Source organism: Drosophila suzukii, unplaced genomic scaffold (assembly GCF_043229965.1).
Source record: "Drosophila suzukii unplaced genomic scaffold, CBGP_Dsuzu_IsoJpt1.0 scf_14, whole genome shotgun sequence".
NCBI classification, from domain to species: domain Eukaryota; kingdom Metazoa; phylum Arthropoda; class Insecta; order Diptera; family Drosophilidae; genus Drosophila; species Drosophila suzukii.
In genome coordinates, this window is record NW_027255901.1 from 287,824 (window position 1) to 293,125 (window position 5,302).

General features: G+C 36.1%; 1 long non-coding RNA gene across 1 annotated transcript; it reads left to right on the forward strand.

Annotated features, from left to right (window-relative positions):
* Nucleotides 1-3,989: 3,989 nt before the first annotated feature.
* LOC139354703 (uncharacterized) lies at nucleotides 3,990-4,949 on the forward strand. The gene is made up of 2 exons (XR_011605581.1): nucleotides 3,990-4,403; nucleotides 4,462-4,949. It is a non-coding gene; the product is annotated as an uncharacterized lncRNA (long non-coding RNA).
* Nucleotides 4,950-5,302: the final 353 nt, after the last annotated feature.

A 5,302-nucleotide genomic window follows, 5' to 3' on the forward strand; every position in this document is an offset into this window, starting at 1 on the left:
TATTATTGATTATTTTATGTAGACTTCTAAAAGTTTTTTATGCAGTGCGATTTGGAATACAGAGATATCCATTAGGTCAGAGATAATTACTGGCTTTTGTTCGTGCTTTAACTTTTCTTTCATATCTTCAATGTTTAAAATTTTTATATTAAAAACGTCGATTTTTGCCGGTGTGATAGTATCAATTACATTTTGTAGGTCAAATGTTAATAGTTGTCAGCGATGTTTTCTTGAACAATAAAAACTTTTTTAAAATCTTCAGAAAGAGATTCTATTTCTTTGAACAATTTGGAATATGTCGGACTTAATTTCCAATTGTGACCTCTTTTTAGAATCTCTTTTCATATTATTTGTTTCTATACTTATTATTATACCCGTTACTCGTAGAGTAAATGGGTATACTGGATTCACCGGAAAGTATGTATGGCAAAAGGAAGCGTTTCCAACCCCATAAAGTATATATATTCTTAATCAGGGTCACCGAGTCGATCTAGCCATGTCCGTCTGTCCGTCTGTCATGATGAACGCTGAGATCTCGGAAACTATAAGAGCTAGGCTATCGAGATTTGGCATGCAGATTCCTGAGCTTCTTACGCAGCGCAAGTTTGTTTCAGCAATGTGCCACTCCCACTCTAACGCCCACAAACCGCCCAAAACTGTGGCTCCTACAGTTTTGATGCTAGAATAAAAATTGTAACTGAAATGTAGTGTCCTCACAAAACCTATATATTAACCCAAAAAAGTTAACGCCCACAAACCGCCCACAAACTTCAAAAAAATCGCAGGTATGAACGCGGAAATATCTGAAACTATAGAAGATAGAGAATTGGAATTTCAGATTTAGATTCCGTAGCCTTGTTCGCAGTGAAAGTTTGTTACACGAAGGTGCCACGCCCACTCTAACGCCCACAAACCGCCCAAATCTGTGGTGCCCACAATTGCAAGATAAAAAATTCTAACTGAAATGTATTAGTCTTGTTAATACCTATCGATTGATCCAAAAAAAAGTTTCTAACGCCCACAAGCTTCCTAAGCCTGTGGCGCCCACAACTTGCATGCTAGAAAAAAATGTTAACTGAAATGAATTAGACTCGTCAATAACTATCGATTGACCCCAAAAAAAGTTTGCCACGCCCACTCTAACGCCCATTACGCCTAAATCTGTGTACCGCCCACATAACCATATATTGAGATCGCGGGTAGGTTGTCCCTTTAGCTGAGTTAAGGGTATCTGATAGTCGAGGTACTCGACTATAGCGTTCTCCCTTGTTTTTTTATAAAAACTTAAATTAGTTAAGTGAAATAAATCGTTATATGATTCTTAAGTAAGAACATCCTTGTTGTCCTTAATCAATTATTTCTGAACTTGCCAATATTGTGAAAGATAAAAGAGGTATAAGATAGGCATTTTCTGGTTGTTGAAAAAAATGATTTATTTATCCTTAATATTATTTTTGCGTTTAACTATGTTTCCACTTTTAATTATTATTTTATTAGGAACAACTTCCTTAACAACTTTCTTTTTATACCTTGGCTTTAGTTTGTTTCTGTCCCCATATTTATTTTCATAAAGTTTATTTTCTGCTTTCATTATGTTTTTCTATAATTGAGGTTCGTCCTCGATTTTATTATAAAGAATGTCAAAAGGTTTTTGGTTCGTTGTGGACTGAATACTCTTATTATATTCCTGAGCGGCTCTTATAAAGATTTCAGAAAAATCGGTTAAGTTAAATTCTTTTTTTAAGCAGCGAGCTAATTCTGTTAATGTTGAATGTGCCATTACAACCTGCCCGTTTTAGGTACTGTGCCTCGGGTCTGCATAGTGTAATGTTAATCCGCACCTTTGTGCAAAAGATTTAAATTGGACAGAGGTAAAGCTCGGTTCATTATCGGTCATAGGTACTTTGGCTTGGTGAAATTGTTGAAGTAGTTCCATTACCTTATTTTCAATGTTAAATTTATTTTGAATTTCTTTAACTACTATGAATATAGAGTTCACGTCAATAAAAGTTATAAAAGTTAAACTGTGCGCATAGTAAATGTCAATGTGTAAATTTTCTCCTTCTTTAGTCGGTATTGAGGCTTCTGCAATTAGAATTTTAATGGGGTGTCTGTTATATTTGTTCTCATTGCAAATTTTAAAATTTTTTAAATATTTTTTTACTCGATTGTGTGTTTTTTCTATTATTATAGCTCTATCTTCAGCGTTTTCTACGTTCTGAAGAAATATTCGCGTAAAAAGAAATTTATTAGTTAAATATTTTTTTAAGGATACTTGAATAGGATATAAATCTTCTAAACTGCAATGAATTCCAACCGTTATGTTAGGTGTGTCTTGTCTTGTCCAAAACTTTCAATGACTCATGTATTGTATACCTCCATGTTGTTAATAACAATTGCTTTTTGATATGATTTAAATGATTAAATTTTCAAAACTACTTTCAGCAGAATGCTGTTCTTGATTTGAGTTTGATTGTCCTGATACATATATTTGTATTCGTGATAATGCATCGTCTACAACTTTTTTTGTTACGGGCTTGTATATAATATTTGGGGTACAACTTTCTATGAATTTCTACGTATCTTTTCTATTTCTACGTTTGGATTTTCATCTGAAGTTGTGAGGGGTAAGGATTGATGTTCCTTTTCTATAAATATTAATAATTTCGTAGATTTTTTAAAGAGCATACTATGGCTAACAATTATTTTTTATTTCATTGTTTCGTTTTATTCAATGTTTTTAAAATAAAAGTAAATGGTCTTGTGATAAAAATGCCCCGATAGCTACGTCTGATGCGTCTGTTGTTATTTTTTTAACCATAATCTGGCTTGTACAGCTGATTCGTCAATCTGTATTGAAATTTTTGTAGACATTCTTTTAGAAACCTTTACATTTTCCCCTCCTAGATATTTTTTTTATGGTTTATCAATTTTGCGTAGTTACGGACAAATTTTCTGTAATTCCCCGTTAGGCTTAGAAAACTTCGGAGCTCTTTTATATTTGGTGGAACCGGATATTTTGTAATTTTTGTAAGTTTTTTTACGGTCCGTTTTAATTACGTTATGAGAAACCTAGATAATTTTTCTAGTGAAAGTTTCATATTTGCTCTTTGTAAAATATTAATTATTTGTATTAAATCCGCAGAATGTTGTTCAATTGTGTTTGAAAAAATAATTATATCATCCATATAAACATGTCACGTTTTTCCCACTTGTTCCCTTAAGATATCGTCCATGGCATTCCAAAAATTTCAAGTTTTCCATTATTAATAGAAAAAGCTGTTTTTTCAATATCTGAATCTTTCAATAAAATTTGGTGGAGCCCTGATTCCAAATCGAATGTTGAGAACTACTTAGCCTATCCTAAAAAAGCTAATATTACAGACGGGTCGTGCTTCGAGTATCTGTTCGGTATAGTGTTTTCGATTAGTTTTTATACCCTTGCAGAGGGTATATTGATTTCAGTCAGAAGCTTGCAACGCAGTGAAGGAGACGTTTCCGACCCCATAAAGTATATATATTCTTGATCAGCATGACTAGACGAGTCGATCTAGCCATGTCCGTCTGTCCGTCCGTTTATACGCAAACTAGTCTCTCAGCTTTTAAGCTATCGGGCTGAAACTTTCCCAAAAGTCTTATATCTTTTGCAGGTAGTATATAAGTCGGATATAAGTATACAAGTATAAGAGGATCGACAACAGTGCCTAGGATTTGAATTTCTTCATAGTTCCACTCGATTGTATGGACACTCGTATGATCATCGGCGAGAAACTCTGTTTGCAAGCAGAAATATCGTTCGGTCCAAGTGGTTTGCGTGTGCGAAATTTAAATAATCTCTGCGAAGAGAAACATCCCATCTAACTTGCTGAAAATTGACACAGCCATTAACAACGATGAAATTGATATAAACGAATCAGCTGGTAAGTGCGCGAAGCAAGAAGTGAGTGAACTAAAAATTAATTACAAGCCGCTTAAATCGAAGTCGACAAACATGGAAATGAAAATCATTCTAAGCGACGAATCGCCAATTTTTTCGCGTCCGCGCAGATTCGCTTTTGCTGAAACGAACGTTATCGACGAACAGATCGAGCAATGGTTGGATAAAGGTATAATCGAGGAGTCCGACTCTGAATACACAAGCTCGTTAGTGCTTGCGAAAAAAGCGACGGATCGCAACGACTCTGCGTAGATTTCAGCACCTTTTTAACGAAGCCACCCGCAGACTCACTAAAACAATAAAACAAGAAGAAGAAATTATTGCCGACCTTATTGCAGATGTTCCTATAAACGAAGGCATATTACGTTCACATTTGCAACTAGAGCAACAGCTCAACTAACGGATCATCTGGTGGTAGATGAGAACTGGCTATCAGACTAAGGAATCAAAATAAGTGAACAAAAGTGTATGCATATAACGTTTACTCTTACCAGACAATCGTGCACCCCGCTAACTTTGAACAGTACGTAGATTCCCGAAGCCAACGATGTATCGGCGTCCACCTCGACAGACGTCTTACCTGGAGGAAGCACACAAAGAAAGTACATCTCAAACTTAGAGCTGTGTCTGGACCTCAAGTTTCTGCCCTACAATTTTACTCTTAAGCCCATTTGGACTTATAGCTTTGGATGAATGCAAGCCACAGCAGCGTTGATAATTTATAGATTTGATCCACTTATTGTTAGTCTCGTTAAAAAGAAAATTCAATAAATAATACAATAGCAAAAAAAAAGGAGTGCAACGATGGAACTTGAAGCTTGAATGGAACAAAGCGTTTTGTGTTTCAATGCAGTTTCCTCAGCTCCAAAAAATTGAGACATGCATTGCAGAAAAGTTGCGCCCCCTTTTGATTTCCCCTTTGGGCAGTCATTAGTCTTTGAAACGAAGTATGTACATTGTTCACGCCAAAAGGGCGTTTAATTTCAGGAGGCAGTGTCGAGCGGCAGTTTTATCCAGATGTCTACATCTCGCGCGCTCGCACTGCCGACCGCTCTCCCTCTCCATCTCTCCCCTAAGTCTCCGCTCTGCTCTGGAGCGCTTAAGTTAAGTTAGGCTTAAGCAGTTCATGTCTCAAAGTGTACTAATAAACATCTACGCACGTCGCGTAAAAACCCCAAAATACTCCCGTGTTTTTTTGGGTACCACTCAATCTTGGGGCTTCAATTATTTCATCGATCAAGCCGCACCGCCCCAACATTTTGGTCCTTCGAGCCGGATTTCAAAATCTTTGGACTTTCCTCTCCTGGAGTTTCCTTTAATTTTGTCCCAGCAGGCTTGAAACACTCCAGATAAGTTCCGCTTACT